At 42.0% G+C, this 23,337-nt stretch overlaps 1 protein-coding gene across 1 annotated transcript in view; it reads right to left on the bottom strand.

Moving 5' to 3' along the window:
• The window catches only part of TSC22D1 (TSC22 domain family member 1), a 76,647-nt gene that overhangs the window by 18,847 nt on the left and 34,463 nt on the right, over nucleotides 1–23,337 (bottom strand). The window lies entirely within an intron of this gene.

Here is a 23,337-nt window from a genome sequence, read left to right as displayed (position 1 = left end):
AATTCATTTGCATGATCTCAAAACTTGGCAGTCAGCATAAGTGTTCCCACTTGTGAATTACACTTTCAAAACCTGCTCACAATTTTTTCCGATTTTTTCCGTTGTCATGAGCCCCCGGGGTTTATTAAAATTATCAATTACATGCAATCCTCCAGACAGTATGTCTCGCAGGCTCTGTTGTGCTCGCGCTCCATCCGCTCAGCCATGCTGCTGCTCTTTTCCCTAGCGCCTTGCACTCAGGAGGTTTTTAAATACTGACCATGGTAATGATGGTGATAAAGAGGAAGGGAGAAGAGGAGGAAGACAAAGATATGGAGAAGAGGGATACATACTTGGGACACAAAAGGACAAATGATGCATAAAAATGCTAAACGTTAGGGGAGATGGGATATTATCAGGTCAGTCACAGTCCTAAGTGTTGGGGCAGTGACCGTTGGACTAAAGAAGTGAGTCCCCCCCAAAGGATAAAAACCGTTTTTAATTCCCACCTGTGCACTCTCTCCTAGGGCTTAGTACAGTGCTCTGCACACAGTATGCACTTAAAAAATACTATTACTACAACTACTGCCGGGAGCAGCGAGGGGCCCTGGAAAACTTCCTTGGAGGAGTAACGCTCGGCCCCTTCGCTCGTACTTAAAGTTCGTCTGTTTTTGTGTTGTTACGTTCCTTGTGCAGCTACCACTAGTACCGGGAAATAGCCTTTTAAAGGGATCGGACGTGAGGTGGACTAAAAATACAGCGAACTAGCCGATTAAGACCCGCGTGGCTCAGTGGCAAGAGCCTGGGCTTGGGAGTCAGGGGTCATGGGTTCGCATTCCAGCTCTGCCACTTGTCAGCTGTGTGACTTTGGGCAAGTCCCCGATTAGACTGTAAGCCCGTCAAAGGACAGGGACTGTCTCTATCTGTTACCGATTTGTACATTCCAAGTGCTTAGTACAGTGCTCTGCACATAGTAAGGGCTCAATAAATACTATTGAATGAATTGAATGAAAGTCACTTCACTTCTCTGGGCCTCAATTACCACATCTGTAAAATGGGGATGGAGACTGTGAGCCTCACGTGGGACCACCTGATTACCCTATATCTACCCCAGTGCTTAAACAGTGCCTGGCACATAGTAAGCACGTAACAAATACCAACATTATTATTATTATTATTATAATGAAATTATAAAGCAGCTTTAGCCCATCGATCTGCAAAACCATCCTGCCACCTTGTGGCCCACTGAAAAACAATTTCACCTGATAATACCACTTGGCGATTCGTTCCTTTTCAGAGCTTCCACTCGCCGTTATTATGAGATGCTCGAAATGTCTTTTCCTTCCATTTGCTTACTGTCCATTCTTGAGACCATTGCAAGGGGCCTTTTCCAACGCCGCCGTTCGACCGGCTGTCACTACGCTACGGGCTAAACGAGGCTCCAAACCACCCTTCCTCTTGGATCGAGAGAGATGTGCTCTCTAAAAGGTACGGCTGGGGGGCTGCGGATTTTCAACAGCCTTTTATATTTTTAAGTTTTTCGTCAAATCCCTGCCAGGTGCAATCCTCGGCCTGGTCTTGAGAAATCCAGCTGCAGAGAGCTCGGTGCCCACGAGGTGGCGCCACCCGATCAGTTCCCGGCCCATCTTAGCGCTGGGCTTCTCCACCCGGAGGATTCCTGCTGCCACTTCCTTCACTCCTACTTATTGAGCGCTTACTCTGTGCAGAGCACTGGACTAAGCGCTTGGAAAGCACAACGCAGCCCCAAAGAGAGACCATCCCTGCCCACGGCGGGCTCACAGTCTAGAAGGGGGGAGGCGGACATCAAAACGAGCACCCAGGCCATCAACAGCATCAAAAGAAATAAATAGAATTATAGAACGCATCTGTTACAGCACAGCCTATTGCAAACATGACAGTTTATAGCCTCGGACTGCTTCTCAATCTACCACTTCAGGAGCCCAACTCTGCCTCGAAAACGACACAACCTTTAAAAGGCGCTGGTTGCTCTCGGGTTCCCGGGAAACGCTCTCAATTTTTTAACCGCCGGCTCTTCAAAAACCTGCAGCCTCTTCAAAAACTATGTCTTTAAGGCACTCTGGCAGCAATCTTCCCCCTACTTTATCCTCACCCCTCTACAAACTCATTCATTCAACAGTATTTATTGAGTGCTTACTATGTGCTCTTATTATTAGCTATTGTTTTAATGAGATGTTCTTCCCCTCGACTGTATTTATTACCATTGTCCTTGTCTGTCTCCCCCGACTAGACTGTAAGCCCGTCAAAGGGCAGGGACTGTCTCTATCTGTTACCAATATGTACATTCCAAGCACTCAGTAATAGTAGGCGCTCAATAAATACTACTGAATGAATGTGCAGAGGACTGCACTAAGGGCTTGGAATGTACAATTCGGCAACAGATAGAGACAATCCCTGCCCAACGACGGGCTCACAGTCCAAACTCGACCCACTCCACATGCTTCACTCTAATACCAACCTACTCACTGTGCCTGGCTCTCGTCATCCTCACCACTGACTTGCCTTCCCCCACTTGCCTGAAACTCCCTCCCCGTTCACATCTGGCAGGCCGCTCTTCTCATCTTCCAAGCCCTATTAGAAGTCCCACCTCCTCCAGGTCGCCTGCCCTGACTAGCCTCTCATCTTCCCACCCTATTTGAGTCTTCATCTATAAGCATTTAGATGGAGATCCTGCCCTTCATAAAACTCTGTGGCTTCCCCTACATGTAATATTTTAGGGCCCATCTCCCCCGCAAAATTATAAACTCCAAAATTGTAAGATCATGTCTCTCCCCCAGGGAAGCAACATGGCCTTGTGGATGAAGCACAGGCCTGGGAGTCGAGAACGTCGTGGGTTCTATTCCTGCCTCCGCCACATATCTGCTCTGTGACCTTGGACACATCACCTCACGTCTCTGTACCTCGTTACCTCATCTGTAAAATGAGGTTTAAGACTGTCCGATGTGGGACAGGGACCGTTGTGTTTCCACCCAGCGCTTAGTCCAGAGCCCGGCACATAGTAAGCGCTTAACAAATACAATTATCCTTATTATTTACTCTACGGCACTCTCCCAAGTGCTTTGGAGAGTGCTATGCACAGAGTAAGCACTCAATAAAAACACTGATTTATTCCATCTCTTTCTAGCTCCTAAATCTACTGTCATTTAATAAGAAAATGGTGAATTTGGAATTAGACTTAAACAAACTCTTCCCTTTACATTTTGAAATTGCTGCCTTTTCCAACTAAGGCCAAATTCCACATATCCTGGAGGCACTAAATTTTTTATACATCTTTCCAGCTTTTATCTTTACCATTAGACAATTATCACTAGTCCACAATTAGTGGGAAAAAAAAATCTTTCCCCAGGAAGACTTTAAATTCATCTACCATCCTGTACTCACTGAAACAAAGAACTTTAATGAAGGAAAATGATGTCATCCTGTTCCCATTCACTCTAAGAAAATTTTATAACAAAGATTTTGCCGCTGCTTTAAAGGCAAGACCTGGCTTTGACAAAAACTTCATTTGAGCACAATAAAGCCTTCAGAGCATTTGGAATTCCCCTTAGGAGAGTTTTTTTACCTCTTCAAAAGTGAGCAGTTATCCTCTGGCCAGACGGTAGGCATGAAAGATAGCTCAGGCTGATCCAAACAGTTATTTCACTGATTTATATATATATTTTAAACTTCCTATAAAGTATCTAAATGCTTTCCCACAAGCACTTAGTACAGTATTCTGTACACAGTAAGCGCTCAATACCATTGAGTGATTCCCATAGCCATTTCACTGAAAAATATGCGAAGACAATATACAGGCAACGACTCAAGTACTAAAACAAATGAGAATTGATTTTATTTAAAACTCGAATTTCTGTACACCTCAGAGTTACTACTGGCTTCTTTCAAATCATTAACTCAACGTACACCTCCAGTCATGATTTTTAGCTTCAAGCTCCATGCAGTAATTTCTTCTCCCCCCGTTATCGCATTGCCTTTCATTTTCTCCCACTGGATCAACTGCACTTTTTAAGCCCATTCACTCCATGATATAAGATTACCTTTATATAATAATAATAATCATAATTATGGTATCTGTTAAGTGCTTACTAGGTGCCAAGCATTGTTCTAAGCAATGTGTTAGATACAAGATAATAAGTCGCTGTCCCACTTAGGGCTTACAGTCTTAATCACCATTCTACAGATGAGGGAACTTAGGCACACATAAGTTAAATGACTTGCCCCAGGTCGTACAGCAGACACGTGGCAGAGCCGGGATTGGAACCCACATCCTCTTATTCCCAAGCCCGTGTTCTGTCCACTAAGTCGTGCTGCTTCTCTATCTCCGTGACAGTTCAACATGATGGAATCATATAAGATTATCTCTGCCTGCGTGGCAAAAAACCTTGGTGTCATCCACATCTTATGCTACAATCAATTTTCGGGCCAATATCTCGCCTCCATCTTCAACGTAACGAAGGTCAGGATGAGAGAGCAGTGCTTCTGACCCTTTATTCCAAAACCACAGCTAGATGGAACCTGAATTGAAAGGCAGGTTTCTTCTGCCCCCTTTTTACGATACGCCGTGATTGGTCAGGAGGCAGTATCACACCAGAGGGTCAAAGTGGCATCCTCAATAGATGCGTATATGAAGAGAACAATCGGGAAGATTCTGTTGCCAAAGAGAATTAGTGTTTGTCCAGTGACCTTACAATGTCAAGTTCTATCTCGTTTTTACAATGCCTCGGTTTGAGTCCCAGACCACACAGCTCCGTATTACAAGAGTCACTGCTGAAGAAAAGCAAGCTGCAGAGCGGCAGTCCTCAGCTATTTTTTTTTTAAGTGTCCCTTTTGTCTGTCACTCGTATTTACTAAATGTTTACTGTGTGCAGAGCATTATACTCAGCTCTTGGGAGAATACAACAGACAGTCTTTGCCCTCCACGAGTTTCCAGTCTAGAAGGGGAGAAACACATTAACATAAATAAATTACAGATCTGTACCCAAGTGCTGGGGGGGGGGAATGAATAGAGAGATCAAGTCAAGGCGGCACAGAAGGGAGTGGGAGAAGAGGAAAGGAGGGCCTAGTCAGAGAAGGCCTCTTGGGGGAGAATCCTTCATTCCACCACTTTATATTATACCGGGCCGCCCGTCCAGACGGTTCCAGCTTCCTTGGTCTCTGGAGTTTCCCATCCCATCGCGGCCCTGATCTGGTAGCCCCTACCTTCCGTTAGGAGTGAGTCGATCCTCCTCCAGCTAGGCCCGCCCCCTGTAAACTCAGGGAAGCATCAACGGACCACGTAGGGCATCCCCCTTGGAGGCGTCACCATTACAGTGGAAGCTCCTCACGGGCAGGGCCTGGATATTAGGCCCCTTCCCAAAGGCTGAATACAGAGCACTGCATGACCATTACTACCACGATTTTTATATGTGGGGGTGGTATATGTTTAGCATTTACTATGCGCCAAGCACTACAAGCTAATCGGGTCCCATGTGGGGCTCCCACTCAAAGGGAGAGAGAGGACAGGTACTCAATCCCCATTTTACAGATGAGGAAACAGAGGCACAGAGAAATTAAGTCACTCTGCCCAAGGCACACAGCCGACAAGCTGCGATTAGAACCCTGGTCCTCTGACCCCCAGGCTTGTGCTCTTTCCACTACAACTTAACCGCTTAACTCTTTCAGCAATGACCTGAAGGAGTTGTCTCCTCCCCTCCCCCCCACCCCCGCCACCAACACAGTCTAACCTACTACCAGGGCACAACTTTAATACTAGGAGAACTGGGCAAAAACACGCTTGCCTCTGAGCTTGGCTTACTTTTAAAAATCAAATTAATTCTCACTATCACTACTAAGTAGGCATACTGGGTATGAGAAGTAAACGGGTAAGAAAAATCAATGGTTTGGAGCATATGAGACAGGGTGGTTGGACGAAGGGATGAGGGTCTTGGGGGTGATTGGATGGTTAGTGAAAAGATAAGGTTTAGTTGTTAAGATGAGGAGCTCCCCTTTAGCTATTTTGAATTTAAGGGGCTGGCAGTTCACCCAGAGGGAGATGTCCCGGAGGCAGGGGGAAAGAAGAGACCGTAGAACAGGCCTGGAAATCTAGATCTGGACATCATCCACCGAGAGAGAGGTGCTAGTTGGAGCCGTGGGAGCAGATGAGCTCCAAGGGAGTCAGTGGAAGGCAGAGGCAGAAATAGATCACAGGTCCCCAGGATCATATTTCAACACCCTGTTCCTGGTCAAGGCTCTATGGAAACACTAAGTCATAGCCTGTTTTCAAACTATCTTCGCTGGTACCGTACTGAAAATGACATGGCTCACACCAAGGTGAGCGGCGCGGCCCAGTGGAAAGAGCACGAGCCTGAGAGTCAAGAGTTCTAATCCCGGCTCCGCCACTTGTCTGCTGGGTGACTTTGGGCAAGTCACTTCACTTCTCCGTGCCTCAGCGACCTCATCTGAAAATGAGGATGAAATCCTCCTCCCTCCAATTTACACTCTGAGCCCCATGTGGGACATAGACTGTGGACACCCTGATAAACTTCAATCTAACCCAGCACTTTGAACAATGCTTGACACATATTAAGCACTTAAATACCATTTTTTTTAAGTGCAAACAAAGTACTTGGGAGAGGAAAATAAAATTGGTGGATAAGACCCCTGCCTTCAAGGAGCTTACAATCAAATGGGGGGAAACAGATCCTAAATCGATCAAAGGTATTTGAACACTTACTATGTTCTGAACACCATACTGAGAGCTTGGGAAAATACAATCGAGTTTGGTAGATGCAATCCCTGCTCATGAGGAGCTTGTAGTCGACAAAGAGGAGGAAGGCAAGAAAAGGAGACACGTGAGTTAGTGCTTAAATCTGCAAAATACATGCACAAGTGGCCCGGGAGCAGAAGAGGCGGGAGAGGGAATTCAGAGAATCTGAGGTGATAAGACATTAATCAGGGAAGGCCTCCTGGAAGAGATGGGATTTCAGAAGGGTTCTGAAAATGGGGAAAGATGCAGTCTATCAAATTTGAAGGGGGACAGAGTTCCAGGCAAGGAGCCGGAGGCACAGTGTGGGGAAAAACAGCCCAATCTCGGCCCATCCCTTGACTAGGCATCAAGGCTGCAGGAGAGTACCGGAGTCCGTCCAGAAAATGTCTCTGCAAGTTCAGCCCCTCTATGATCCCTCAGCATACCAAGATGGTCCATTGCTGTTCCTTCTTAGTAGCCTACAGATTTCTTGAGCTTTAATATCTTTGTGGGGTTTCTTCAGACCTCCTGGGTTGTGGAATTCCACTTTGGCTCACCATAAGGCAACCGTTCGGGTCTCCTACTGATGTCCATTCTTCAAACACGCTCTCTGCCCAGTAGATATTACAGCTATCTGCAGCTCAGAACCCCAGCTTACCGAAAGTCTGTCTCACCCAGATTTAACCTCAGTTCCGTGCTGCCATATAAGCTTTGACTCCGATATCATTTCTGCTCTCCAACACCTGCACTGTAAGCTTTTTTTTTTTTCAAGTCATTAAATAACATTCTGGCTCCTTGTTCTGCTTTTCTAACTTTGTTGCTCCCAAGATAGAATACGTTAGAGGACATGCCTTGGGACTACAAAAACAAATTTTAAAATGCCTCTCCCTGTAGCACTCACCAGTTGCTGAGTACTGAAAGGTTCGAGGAGAAAAGTTAGTTATATTTAGATTGAGGCTAGGGTAACTAGGCAGTGTGCCAACTGACTCTTTTAATGGGGTCTCATTTCACATCGACTCAGTAGGCATTTCAACGGACCCAAGAGTAAATCCACTGGCTGGTTATCTATCCTCGAGTGCACCTTCTCTCCAGATTTCCTATGTAATTTAGAATTTTAGTCTCCACACACACGAACAACTGCAATTAACTTGGTGAAAAATAATATCCGAGGAGTAAGAAATTAGGCATCAGCCTTAACCTGTGCCAAATATTAGGGGAGACTGAAAAGTACTGACTGCTTAGGGTTCTTTGCTTTGAATGTTTTAAATGGAAACAAATTTTGAAACGAACAAAAAAGCTCCCAACTTCCATTTATTGGGCACAAAAAGAGACACTGGAGGCGGGCAGTTCATACCACTCCTGCTCCACTGGGGGGCTGGGTTCTGAATTCATCATTTCATACATCCCCAACTCCTGTTATTGATAAAAGCAATACCTCACAAAGTGTCATCCAAACTACCCAGATGGCCAGCTGTCAGACTTCTGGAGGCTTGGTTTTTTTTTTCCCCTTAATGATATTTGTTAAGTGCAAATGTGCCAGGCACTGTTCTCAGGGCTGGAGTTGATACAAGCTAATCAGATTGGATACAGTCCATGTTCCACATGGGGCTTATGGTCTCATTCCCCATTTTACAGATGAAGTAACTGAGGCCCAGAGAAGTTAAGTGACCTGCCCAAGGTTACACAGCAGACAAGTGGCAAAACTGGGATTAGAACCCAGGCCCAAGATCTTTCCACTAAGATAACTTCATTATTATTTTATTTACATTATATATTATATTGTATATTATGTTCATGTCCATAATAATAAATGGTATTTGTTAAGTGCTTATTATGTGCCAAGCACTGTTCAAAGCACTGGAGTAGATATAGGGTAATCAGGTTGTGCCACGTGGGGCTCACAGTTTTAATCCCCATTTTACAGATGAGGCGACAGGCACAGAGAAGTTAAATGACTTACCCAAAGTCACACAGCTGATAAGTGGCAGGAACAGGGATTAGAAACCATGACCTCTGACTCCAAGACCCTGCTCTTTCCACTAAGCCACGCTGCTTCTTTTAATTTAATGCCTGACTCCCCTCTAAACTGTAAACTCTTGTCCACTCCCAAGCGCTTAGTACAGTGCTCTGCACACAGTAAGCAGTCAATAAATACCATTGATGAAGATGAACGGTGGCATCCGGGAAATCCTGTGGCATTTCCTCAGTGTTGCATGGGTTAAGGAAGAGCCGGTGAAGGTGATGGGATCTGGGAACTTGGCTGTTCTTCGCGGCTCTGGCTGCTGGGACAGCTTCATCGAGCGTTGGAGCAAGAGTCAGAGGTTGGCCGGGAAACTATCCTTTGTGGAGGGTCTTTCTCAGGGGTTTTAAGGAGAGTCCATTGGGGGATCATGCGATTCCACCGGCAAGACTCTAGCCAGAAACCACTTGGCCTAATTATCGAGGACCATTGTTACAGTAGTGCTAAGCGCTTAGTATAGTGTTCTGCACCAGTAGCCCCTCAATAAATGCAATCGAATAAATGAATCATGCCCTCCCTCCCTTCTAGAACTGCTATGTAACTTCAAAGCACAGTGGGGCACAAAAGGCCATCTTCGTGACGCATAGAGAAGCAGCATGGCTCAGTGGAAAGAGCACGGGCTTGGGAGTCAGAGGTCATGGGTTCGAATGCCAGCTCTGCCACTTGTCAGCTGTGTGACTTTGGGCAAGTCACAACTTCTCTGTGCCTCAGTTCCCTCATCTGTAAAATAGGGATTAAGACTGTGAGCCTCATGTGGGACAACCTGATTACCCTGTATCTACCCCAGCGCTTAGAACAGTGCTCTGCACAGAGTAAGTGCTTAAAGAAGGCAAACACAGGGATTTCAGCAAGCCAGCATTTGGGGTCTTTTCAGCCCTTACTGGAAGATTCCGTAGGTCATCAGAGTCCTGAGATACACAAGGCTGGAGCCCCTCACCACAGCCATGGAATTGGCACCTGTGATGTAGATGATAAGGAACAAAATCAGCCAAGTGCCACCAATTGCTGAAGAGAGGACCTGGGTTCCAATTCTGGCTCTACACTTATCTGCTGTGTGACCTTGGGAAGGGCTGTAACTTCTCTGTGCTTCAGTTACCTCATCTGTAAAATGGGGATAAGGGCTGTGAACCCTATGTAGGACAGGGACTGTGTCCAACCTAATTATCTTGAATCTACCCCAGCACATAGAATAGTGCCCAGCACACAGTAAGCACTTAAATACCATTTTTTAAAAAAATTGATCAATAAGCACTTTTTAACCTCCTCACAACCACCTGGTATACAGTTAGAATTTTATAACACCTAAAATTTGGAAATGTTATACACAAAATTATATTTGTACTGAGATAAAAAGTATTTTCAGTAAAGGTGTTCTGCTACTCAAATCCACTTCCACCTACTACATTACACCTACAGAATCCAAACACAAGAAATTAGATATTAAACATGGCTACTTTCCACAAGATCGAGACAATAGAGGGCTTCTGTTGCCAAACTGGAGGGCTACATCGACACATGGAGTAAAAAATTTGAATCAAGAAATACAGAGCAATCTTCTTCGAAAGCAGAAGGAATAGATACTCTTCCGTAGAAATATTCACACTGTACCAAATTTCCAATGGGTGCTGGGCCCACTTTATTCATATTAAAATTTAAACTACTGACACAATGAACATTATCATTTCTTGATTACTTTCTTCTTACATCCCATTATAGAAATGCAAGTAACAGAGTCTGGAGACACATTCAGTAGAAGAGCAAAAGAAAACGAGTTTTACCACAAATGTCTATGGCAAAAATGGGCCAATTTGGAGACAACTATATTGGTGTTCGAAGACTCTGAACTAAATTAAACTGGGCCATCTTTTTCACTTAAGCCCTTAAGCTTTATTATTTACCCACTCTAGAACCTTCTAAAAGCCCTCGAACCACTCTTACAAAATTGGAGAATCATCCATTAACTCAAACACTCCTTAAACCATGGAACAAGTTGCCTAAACTTAACTGAGAGCTTCCCTGTCACAGTGGCAGAAACAGAAAAAGCAACTGGCCAGCTGATGAGTATGTCCTTATGCTGCTGATAAATATTTCATCTCAACACCGATTATCAATTACTTATTTTTCTTTGCAATTCAAAAATGAATAGGCCCTTTCTAATTTGAACAATTACCTTACCTAGAAAAATGCCCTGTTCTTCATTAATATGTGCTACAGATTGGATGGAAATATATATTCTTAGTAAAAGATGGGTTTCGTTGCACAGTGAAACTTGATAGGTTGGATATACAGTCCATTTTTAAAAATGGAAACTTATTTCTGGGCAGTGCTAGCTGGAGAATTGATGACATGGAAATCTTGGGATAATGGAAGGAGTTCTTTTCAGCTGTTTCAAAGCTCCCGTTAGGCAAGCAATCAGGGATTCATGACAATCTTAAAAATTAAGAAAGCAAAACAACTGCATTCATTATCTTGAAACCTTTTGGAAAGATTTTTAAAAAGCTCTCTTTAAATGTAGAAAGCAATATTATTATTTTTTTTAATCACAGACATTTCTGTTTTCGGTCTTTTACTTAGAAAAATCATGAAACTTTGATTGGAAGGATTACGATGGGATATGGGGCCCATTTTGTAATTTACCTTCTCCATCAAAACTTAATACTCTGGATCAGGCCCGAGTTGCACTTCCATGGACCGACTTGTGCGTGGATTTCTATCAGTAATTTAAGATGGTAGAAATATATGCATTTCAGTATAAATTTTCAATCAATCAATGTTATTTGAGCACTTACTACATGCAGAGGACTGTACTGAGTGCTTGGGAGAGTACAATAGAGTTGGTAGATATTCGATACTTTAAATGTTTGTCAAGGACACCTCTACCTATATAAATACAAGTATGCAGAGCCCACCTCCCCTCCCCGCACACACAAATGTTTAGTTAATAGGAGGTCAGACCCTAAAACAGGTGCAGGCATACGAATATTAGCTGGTTTTCAAGACTCCATATTAATCCCAAACGTTTAGTACAGTGCTCTGCATATAGTAAGCACTTAATAAATACCACTGACTGAATGAATAGTCTATAGAGACTTTAAACCAAAACAGTAAAATAAATTCAGAAGGCAATGAAAGAAGTTTGAAGAGTTGATATAGCTAAGGAGAGTCATGTGTTTTATAAGAGGAAAACTTTACAGGCATTCTTTTACTTAAAAAGCCATTGTATGCTGAATTTTACTTCTATTAATCAGAGATGCTTTTGTTAAAATGAATGACCCTTTTGTTTCCTTTGAGTTCAACTTCAATTTTGTATTACATTTCCTTTTAGTCCTTTCACTGGAAGGTGGAACTAGAGGGGGTAGGGGCAAGGAGAGAAACAATATCATTGTGGTATCCTGCGAAGGCATCGTGGAAAATTTCTGAGAAATCCCACCAGGGAGTGCCAACATATCTGCAGGAAACTCTGAGAGGTTACATATTATCAAAGATTAAAAAAAAAAAACACCTACTTTTCTAAGTCCGGGTTTTCTATCTAAATGGGGATTGTGGGAAGCCTCAATTCACTCTATCGCCTAAGTGGAAGCACTAGGTTGAGATTCCTTTCCATTAAACTCTTGGAGAAAAGTGTTAATGAAGAATCACCATACTAATCTAAGTCATTTCACTATTCAACCAAACCAACGAAAATCTGTAAAAAAAAACTGTGTATTTGGTTATTTTTTAAAAACTGAGTGGTTATTTTTATAAATACAAAAATTTAGAAATCAGCAACACTTCTGCGAACAGTCGCTGTTCAAAGCACAAAACCTACTTCACCTATCTAGGCCTCAGTTTCCTCATATTGTAAAATGGAACCAACCCAGTGTTCACGGGATATTTTAAAGATGGCCCCGAGAGCCTTGAAGGACCAAAACAATCCTTCCTCCAAGAACTGGGATTAGATATTTTGTTATCCATTCTTATCTTAGATTGCTTTGTTTCCCACTTTGAGCCCTGTGTGGGAGAGGAAAATGCTTTTTAATCTGTTTACCTTGTAATTTCCCCAGAGTTTAATGAATACCATAGCTCTCCCTAGTGTTGTCTTTTTTAGGGTTTGGTCTGCAGGTTTTGATACACAGAGAAACAGATAGGCCAGCTGCCTTTTTTCTCATTTTCATTGTGAAGACACACACCCCACCTTTGCCAGAAATAGGTAGCACAAGTCAGGCAGGAAGTTATTTTGCAATGGAAAAAGTTCAAATGAAACAATCCAGTTGAGGTACACTTTATACTGCTCCATATGAAACTTAAAATCCCCAATGCTTTTGTTGGCACTTTTTCTGCCACTCCCAGTAATGCTAATTGTGATTCCCAGTTTGGTCCAGTTACAGTCTCGGGTCACATCTCCGGCTTAATTCTGGCAGCTTTCACTCCACTCCCTTGAGGTTAACGTTTGCTTACCCAGCACAGTTTGTGCTGAAACCTCTGTTTAAGTTTTCTCTTCCATTTCTCTGTCATTCTAGCCCAGACAAAGGTATGGAATTTTTGTTTGATGTGGAGGTAGGTGGGCAAAGACTGGAGGTTCTTGAGGAGTGGAGAAACACAGACTGAACTTTAAAAAAAAAAAAATGATCCACGTTGCAGTGTTAAGTTTGGACTGGAGTGGAGAGACAGGAGGCAGGAAGGTTAACGAGAAGTGTTTAGATCAGCATGTAGACCCTTATGAAAGACCAGTTCTTTCCTTATTTATGAAGATAAAATCAATTTTCGTCTTTAATGGACACTTTGATATTTCAAGGGTGACTGAGTCTTCATATATTAGCTCCTTATTGTAACCAAAAAAATTTCTAAATATGGCAGAAAGAATCTCTCTCAGATTAAAGTGCCGAGGCAAAAACTGTAGAATTGCAAAGCTCGTTCATTTTCAATTTTAAAATACAAGCATTCCTCAACTAAATGCAGGTGGAGATGTACCTTTAAAATTCCCTCTAAAAGCCCTATTTAATCAATCCAGTTAGATCAGTTCACTGCACAAGTATGCATTTAAGCAGTCCCAATTATTTTTAGAATTTAGAAAGATTAAAATCATTCTAACAAAACAAATTCACAACTCCCATAAAATAGTAGCCTCAGGCTGTTAAGACTTCAGTAATCCAGGCCCGGAAACCTAAGAAAGAGAACTGCATTGACTTAAAACAATGATTCATAGTGAATTCATTTTTAAAGGTAAAGTAGCTAATGCTGACCTACACTTCCCCACTCCCATGTAAAACTTGCCAAAAACTGTTTTTTGCCAAGAAAGCTTATGCAGTCGCCTTCTGAATATTCTTAAAGCCATCCTCTTAAAGTGTTTGGTTTAAACAGAACACTGCTTTGGACTTACCCTTTCCCTTACTAATTTCAGCAGAGTTAGTTCATGAAGGCTGGATATTCAGGAGACACCATATGCTCTGCTGTTATTTGAAAAAAAAGGAAGACTAAGCATTTGGCAAACAGCTGGGTTGAGGGGCCTGAGACAGGTGAATTCGAGGTGAGACAAGGACTGCATCTGATCTAATTATCACCTATCTACCCCAATACTTATTATAGTGCTTGGTATGTAATAAGCATTTAAAGAAGCAGTGTGGCTTAGTGGAAAGAGCCTGGATTTAGGAGTCAGAGGACGTGGGTTCTAATCCCACCTCTGCCACTTGCCTTCTGTGTGAACTTGGGCAAGTCGCTTAACTTCTCTGTGCCTCAGTTACCTCATCTGTAAAGTGAGGACTAAAACTGTGAGCCCCACATGGGACAAGCTGATTATCCTGTATCTACTCCAGTGCTTAGAACAGTGCTTGGCACATAGTAAGCTCTTAACGAATACCGCAATTATTATTATTACTAAGCATCTGGGAGAGTACAGCACGACAGGGTTGGTGGACACATTCCCTGCCCGCGACAAGCAGAAACTTGCCTGGACCCCAAAAGGTGAGCAGAAAGTAGCAGGGTTGTGAGGGCTGGAGAATGAAGTTTCCAACCTGACTCAATTTTTCCTGTAAAAAATGAAAAGGGATAGTGGAGGGGGGAAAAAAGACCCAAGTAGGCTGCATTCAGAAGAATTTTCTAACAGGAAACAGTCTCTTTTGTTTCCATCCTTTTCTCTCTGCAAAAATGGAAACTAGAAATAAATCTCGGCCATTCCGAATTCCTTAGAGATGAACACTTACCCCAAACCTACCTGCTTTAATGCAGAAGTTCAGTCTGCCTCTAGATCACACACAGCCAGTGGGTAGGGATTGTGCCTACTAACTCTACAGCACAGGCCCCTCCCAAGCAATTAGTATAGTACCCTTTGCAAGATAAGTGATCAATAAATACCAGATTATCAAGCTGTCCTTTGGAAGATGCCAGATGTCCAGAGTTTAAATGCAAACAGTGGGAACAGAGAGGGGTGAGAGATATTCACTCATCCAATCACTTACTGAGCGCTTCCTGTTCACAGCACTGTACTAAGTGCTTGGGAGAGTACGATATAACAACCAACAGACGTATTCCTGCCCAGAGTAACAAGAGAGTTGGGGACAGGTCAGAGGAAGATGAACAGTCAGAACCTTTAGTGATCAGTATTGGAGCCCCAGCCCAGATTAAGGTGAGAAGAGATTCAGGAGTGAAATGGAAAATTTACATTCAAGAAAAGAAGAAAAATGAGTCCAGAACACACTGGTTTGGGGGCAAATAATAATAATGATATATGTTAAGTCCTTAATATGTGCCATGCATTATATTAAGTGGTGGGGTGGATATAGGCAAGTCGAGTTGGACACAGTCTCTGTCCCAAGTGGGGCTCACAGTCTCACTTCCCATTTTATAGATGAGGCAACTGAGGCACAGAGATGTGACTTGCCCAAGGTCACACAGCAGACAAGTGGCAGAGTTGGGATTGGAAGCCATGACCTCTGACTCCCAGGCCCATGCTCTAATCAGAGTAGGCAGCAAATGTAACTTTTGAGGATTTTAGCTCCAGGCATCCATTTTGGATTAGGATTAGATTGGGAGAATCTAACATAGGGCGATAAACCACTCTTTGCTCAGAGTAGGGCCGAGCAAACAGTGGGGACCACTGACCACCATCCTGCCCCTTGGTACCCTGGGAACCAAACCTTTCCCAGCACCCTGCCTCAGCTCCTCAATTCACTGCCATCTTACTTGATCTTAAGGAAATTTCAAAGTCCAGACGGCCTCCCCGTCGCGTGCCAGCTTCCTGCATTTTCAGGGGGGTGGGGTGGGGTGGGGTGTCTAAATCAACTGGGCAGACTTCTGGCCCGTCAGGCAAACAATTGCTTACAAATGCCTGGACAAAAAAAAACAACCCAAAAAACCTGTGTCCAGACTCGAACAAATGGCTATCAATCCAATCAGAAACACTGCTTCACACAGACACACAAAAATGCTAGTCCCAAATCCCCCTTTCTTTGAATTCTCAGCAGTAAACATTGGCACTAGAAAGGGCTTGGGTTTTGTTGGTTTTAAATAAGTGTTTGTTCCACCATGTGCAGATGCTGCCTGTGAGGATTCAATAAGGATTTCGTACTGATGATTCTGGAGGCCTCCACACACAAATCTGAAATCTACTCCACTCGGCTTAAGTGTAGAAGCAAAACAAAACAAACAAACAAAAAAACCAGGCCTCTGAAATGACCTCATAAACTTTGGCCTTTATCAGAAGGGATAACTGCTTCAGGTAATACAAAACAAGTTTCTTACTTCAAGATATGCAGCAACAAATTGCCTACATTTATCCAATATCCCAGAAACATCAGCCTTGGAAAATAGGAGCTTACAAACCCTCAAAATTTCTCCGGAATATATCAATGTGTGCATCATTTGAAACAAACTGAAATAAAACTAAATTCTAATTAGAAAATAACAAAATTCCTAGGAACAGAAAAACTCTTGCTTCCTTTAGCTTTTCAATGATATTAACTTTATTTACATTAAACGGAATCTTAAAAATGAGGCTGCCCCTTGCAACTAGGCCTGATGGAGAAGCCCCTGCCCTCGACAAGCTTACAGCCAAGAAGAGTTTTCCGTCTCGAGGACTGCACTAAAAGTAACTATACAAAACGAAACAAAACAAACAGGACTGAACGTAATTTTTGGAACAATGACAGAGAACACAAGAGACCTTAAAATCTAGCTCTGTCACTGATATACCACTACAATGTTCACCTAGATAAATGCATTTTTAGTAGGATTTCTATTACCTAGCTAGCTCTTTGGAGAACTACAGGGTTTTCCATCTAAAATTTGACAAAAAAAAATGGGAACTGGCTGCTGGCAAAAACAAAATATGCATTTTTAAATTCATTAAGCATTAAAAAAATGCCAATTTTTCTTGGTGTCTGTACCAGCTGCAATTAAGCGAAGAATCCTAAAACTGAAAATATTCATTACAAGCTTTTCATATGGCATTCTACATTACCTTTGCAAGATAGGTTTGCCAGCTCTGAATGATTTAGCCTTGTGATGTTGGTGAATCAGCAAAGAGCCTGCCAATTTTTCCCCACTGCTCAGCAAAGATTTAATTACAGATTGCTACACTTAGGTACTAATCCGTTACTTTTGTAAAATTCTCTATAAAATATTTGGAAAACAACAAATCATTAAAATCGAATTATTCTGCCAAAACAAACCTAAAATATTTGTGATGCAGTACCCCTGTCTTCAGTAACGCTTGCTCACTCATCTAGAACAAATTACAAATTACAAAGGGCTCCCCACTGAGTTAAAAATAATGAAGTTCTGCTGGTTTGAATGATCACAAGAAGTTGATTCCATTTCTTAAATGTGAAATGTTTAGCTATTTTCATGAGAGTTAAACTTCCTAGGATCCTAAATAGTACTTAATACAAATTCTTTTTGATATTCATGTCTGTTTCGGCCCTGCCAAAAAAAAAAAAACACCAAACATGGAAAAAACTGAGAATAACTGAATTTTTCACTTGAATTTTAGGGAAAAAAAGATTACGATGGTGGAATGTCTTTCTTCACACCTCAAGGGTTGTAATCAAACATTAAATTAGCATCAATAATAAAAATGGAGGCATTTGTAGGCATTTTTCTGTGTGTCAAGCACTGTGCTATGCTCTGAGGCTGTTACAAGAAAATGAGGTTGGACGTAGACTGTATCCACTGCAGAGTTTAGTATAGTGCCTGGCATGTAGTAAGCACTTAAATACCATCATTATTATTGTCCCCCATCGAGCTCACAGTTGAAGCAGAAAGGAGAACAGGTATTGAGTCCCCATCTGACACACGAGGAAACTGAAGCACAGAAGAAGTGAAGTGATTCGCCCAAGGACTCACAGCAGGTAAGCGGTGGAGCCGTGGCTAGAACAGAAATCCTCTGACTTCCAGGCCCGTGCTCCTTCAACTAGGCCACACTGCTTCCCCTGAAAGTCAAGGGCTTCTGTGTGACAAATGTTGGAAATGAGGTCAAGCAGAGTGAAATAAGTTCAAGGTCAAAAGTACACTCAGTGGTAAATCTAGGATACCAGAAACCAAGAGAACTCATTCCTAGACTAATTCTCAAATCATTAATATCCCTCATTGCATTTCTTCTCATTCCTGTAATTTAGAGTTAAAATAACCCACTCTGGCAGTAAATAGTAATTCAACCCCTTGCCTGAAGACCTCTTAAAACTTCTCAGAATCAGTTTATCACTCCTCAGTTCCTGGGAAAAAAGTGTGATCTATAAGCAGATTAGAAGTAGAAGTCCCATTACCTGCTTTATCGTTCAATCAATTGCCCTAAACAAGTGAATTTTTGTGTGCCTCGTTTTCTAGTAAACAGTAATTTAAATAACCAATTCAGAAAGCTAAGGAAAGCATGAGGGAAAAGTGAATGAGTTGACATTTTAAAAGTACCCTTACAGGTGTTAGAGCAATGAATAGTGATGAATAGTGACTGCATTTTGACATTTTTTTACTGCATTTTTCCCATTTGGAGCAAGTCTACACAAAGTCGAAATCTACCTGGTAATTCAGGAAAAAATAAAAACTCCAAGATCTTTTTTGACCAAATTAATCACAGAATCATGTCATTTTCTGTGACATTTGTCCTGTAACAAAGTAATGGACATTAGTGAGGATGAGAGAATATTCCCAGGCTGATTCTCTTTCAGGCGTTCCTTCTAAGAAATATACTTTTTTTTTTTTTTTTTGGTGGGGGCACGCTAATAATGAGCAGTACAATAATTGTGATAACGACGATACTGTGACGTGCTTTACTGTATGCCGAGCACTGAACTAACTGCTGGGGTAGATACAAGCTAATCGGGTAACACGGGCCCTGTACACATGAAACTCACAATCTAAGTAGAAGTTAAGCGACTTGCCCCAAGTCGCACAGCAGAGAGGTGGGGGAGCCGGGATTGGGTTCCAGGTCCTCTGTCACCCAAGCCCGTGGTCTTTCCGCTAAGCCATGCTGCTTCCCTGTTTTGGAAGACATGGCTGTTCTCCCTCTCACATTTGGCCACAAATGCCTTTCCTGTATTAATCATATAAAAAAATTTAAGTCAACCATTGATTGAAACCAGCTCATCATGTACCATATCCTAACCCAGACACTTTGCACCGCACTCCTAAAATCCAGGCTGATCAAATACAGGAAAAGCACCGTGACAAGCTCCAGCTCCCAGCTGGATCAAGAGGCCCTCTGGGAATTTACCAGGTATCACAGGTAAAGACAGATTTTTCAGGAGACATTTTAAAATACGAAAAACTAAACAAAGCCTCTGCAAAAGTAGAGTTAACTTGTAAAGGAGGGAAATCTCCTTTTAAAAGGAATGATATGGACCAAGGGCTTGTTAAACCTAACTAAACAGCTCTCAAACCTCAACTAATACTGTGGTATTTATTTCCCTGCTTATCTTCCTGAAATTGTTATGGGAGGAATATTCCACAAATGGCCAACTTGAGAAGGCAAAAGGAGGCATTGGTAATCTTTTCGTGCCACATTACATTGGAATGATAAAAGACTTCTTCAGAATAGGTCCTCAAGCTTTCCTTCTGTGAACACAGTAGACATCAAAAATTTGACTCCAGTACTAGAGAGCTACCAAAAAATGAGATTCGGGGATGGCATTATACCTATTATACCTGAGAAGCAGCATGGCCTAAGTGGACAGAGCACAGATTTGGGAGTCAGAAGGACCTTGGTTCTACTCCCGGCTCTGCCACTTGTCTGCTGGGTGACCTTGGGCAAATCATTTTACTTCCCTGGGCCTCAGTGACCTCATCGGGAAAATGGGGATTGAGCCTGCAAACCCCAGGTGGCACATAGACTGTGACCAACTCGATTAGCGTGTATCTACTCCAGCACTTAGGACAGTGCCTGGCAAAGAGCAAGGGCTTACCAAATACCATTTAAAAAAAATTACACGGGTGAGGATTTAAGGTCAAGATAAGGAAAATTGCATTGCAGACACTTAACCGAGTGAGACAAACCATAAACATGAGTCTCAGGCTAGGTCCCGAGGGTTTAAAGCTAAGACACTTTTAATGTTCTCAAAGACTTGATTCAAAATAATTTAGCCCAAATTGTTTTGGATTCAAATTCCACCAAAGAGCCCACTTGTCCAGATTGGTTTGGAATGATTTTTAACCATGGTTAGGTATTAGCAGAGAAACCTTCTACACAGTCATGTCATTTACTGGCACAATGACTCTCCCATCGGCACTTTTCCTCTCCTGTTGGCATTTTTCCTCTCCCGTCTCTTTCTATCAACAATACAATACATTAATAACCAGGTCATGCCAATTACTTCAGTCCAAAGGCAAAAGGATTAATGCTTTTATAAAACTACTATAAAACCCACCCAAAAATATTGGAAAGGGCATTTGTCAGCCTTGTTTCTACAATCGGCCTCAAGGTGAGTTCAATAAATTTGGTTTAGATTTCAGCAGAGTTTAATCAATATTCTCACATTCTCTCCTTCTTCCCCAGCTCTTTCACAAGTCCCTGGTTTTACAGAGCACACAAAATCAAGACAAAGATTTCTATCTTTCTGGAGAATGACTGGTTTCCTTTAAATAAGACAATGCACCACTTGAATGGGCATATCAAGGATGCCCCAATCTGGTTAGAAAAGAGAAGGAACCTGAGAACATTAAACCATGCGCAGCAACACATCCAGCACATAATTCTCCGACAAAATGACAGTATGCTTGGAAGAACAATGTGATAGATGCCCTTCAGACGTTCCTTTTCACGGTACAGATGTACCATCGAACAGTTTCAACTTAAGCCCCTGAAATAGACGATAAGTTCCAAGGAGGCAGGGATCCTGTCTATAAACAAAATTGCAGAGTACTCTCCCAAGTGCTTAGTACAATGCTCTGCACACATTAAGTGCTCAATATAATTGATCGTTTTCCCTTCTAATAAATAGACCCTGGGTCCATGAATTTATCCCTACCCTCAAACCTGCTATTTTCATCCTGCACAAACGTTCCATAGTAATAGACTGTACATTTGAAAGATAACGTGTGCCTCAGGAAAAGGTGAAAAATGCAACATGCTATCAGCACATTGCTCTCTTGTAGCAAAAGGAAATGAAAGTTCTTCGACAAAATGCCATTTTGGAGAGTCCTCCTCTTTATGCTTACTTTTAATTCTACACAAGCTCAGCATGGGCACCAAAAAATCTCATTTCAACCACTCACCAGTCAAAACGATCATGTTGACATATCCGATAAAATGTGGTTAAGGGATGATAACTTAATGGAACAATATAGAACTGGCCCACCCTTTCAAAAAGACATTTACATGAAACATATGTCTACTAGCCATTTTAGATTTGCCCAAAAGATCTGGAACCAACGAGAAATAACTCCCAAAATTTCATCAACTTTGCTTTCACTTACCAAATTCATAGAGGTGATGCAAGTGTTGGCGGTGATTATCAGTAGATGAAAGCACCACTCCAATGCTGTGGGTCAATTTCCCCGAGGTGTGACTGATTTCCTGCTCAGCCTGATTTTCTTTAGACTCTAGGTCAATGCTCATGTGCATAACTGAAGAATGTTCTAGACACATAAAACTATATTGCTTTCTTTGATACTTGACGAAGGCTCAGTGGGAAAAATTATGCAATTTTTCTGATTCAATTTTCATACTACTTCATCTCTAGGATCATGCCCTGATGTTACTTTCAGATCACTGTGCATAGATAATGTATTTTTTATTGGGGGGCAGGGGGAGGAGGCCTGGAACGGGCTCAGAAAAATTTGCTTCACATTAATATCTGCATAAAGATTAGCATGTTTTCCTGGGCCGGTTCTCAGATAAATTTTATTGCCGACACATTCCCACTTAAGTTAGGAAGTTTAACAAATTACATTTATCGTTTATCCTTTCTTGTCAATTCAGACCAGGGCTTTGTACTCCACTTGGGTCTCCACACAGGCTAGTCTCTTCAAACATTAGTGTTTTTGGTTGTTTTTTTTTTTTAGTCTGTTTTGACTCAATCTGGATGAGAGACTGACTCGCTACAAAGTAAGTTTACATTCTAGTCATACACAGTTGCCCTAAAAGACAAAGTTGACCCCCTGCCTCCACGCCCCGCAATTCTGAGGTTTCTTTGCTATTAAGTAAGGATGGCAGGATTTCCTTCCGAGATACCAGAATTATACCTTCAAAACAAAATTTGTTTATGGAGGCACGCATGAGGGGTGATATTGGTAAGGAAAATGCGGAGTAATAATAGTATTCCCATTCCATACACTCCACATTAGGAAGTGCAGAGAAGCACAAGGAACAAAATGTTTCATTTTAAATTCAACTCAATTTAAAGTGACGGCTTCTCTTCACAAAGCAATAATACATTCTGAATGGCATTTATGATTAAATAAATGCTAACATTACTGAAAATTTCTATTCTCTTTGCCTTAGCATCAAAATCCTAATTACTCCCACAAGAAAATTGTTAGTAAAGTATAAGATTTAATATCTCTGCCTCACCTTAGTGAAAGGGCAAGAAGGAAGCTGAAGAAAAAGTTAATTTGCTGGATTTTCCAAAAATGCAAAAATATGGAGCAGAAACAGATCAATTCATGAACGGTTCTAAATGTTCTCCACCGTGACATTTGAAATAAGTTTCCTTTGGGCCCAAGGCCAAAGCAAACGACTAGCCTCCACATTCTTAAAAGTGAAGGAGTTTTCAGTTAAGGCCTTCCATTTGAAAACCATAATTCCTAATATATATGGTCCGCATCTGGGATTTAGATCGGACTGTGAAGGAATCTGATCTCAGTTTAGTCTTCAGCAAATCTGAAGGTTTTTCAAAAGAAATATTAAAGGTTTCTTTTGTTTGGTTCTTTAGGGGATTTCACAACAATTTCTAATACTCAAATTATAGGCAGGATGCCACATAAAATCGATGGGAGAAGTTAGCTTGAAATATTATCCCATTTGCTCACATTAAAACCAACATCACCAGAACAAATTGTCTATCCAAGTTTGCGTTATGGACCATTCTATCCATGCCCTCTAGACTATAAGCTCATTGTGGGCAGGGAACATGTCTGCTGATTCTGTTACATAGTAAGCACTTAAACACTA

This window comes from Ornithorhynchus anatinus, chromosome 20 (genome assembly GCF_004115215.2).
Source record: "Ornithorhynchus anatinus isolate Pmale09 chromosome 20, mOrnAna1.pri.v4, whole genome shotgun sequence".
Taxonomy (NCBI): domain Eukaryota; kingdom Metazoa; phylum Chordata; class Mammalia; order Monotremata; family Ornithorhynchidae; genus Ornithorhynchus; species Ornithorhynchus anatinus.
Note: the sequence above shows the minus strand (reverse complement) of the source record. Positions and strands in the feature narration are given on the sequence as shown.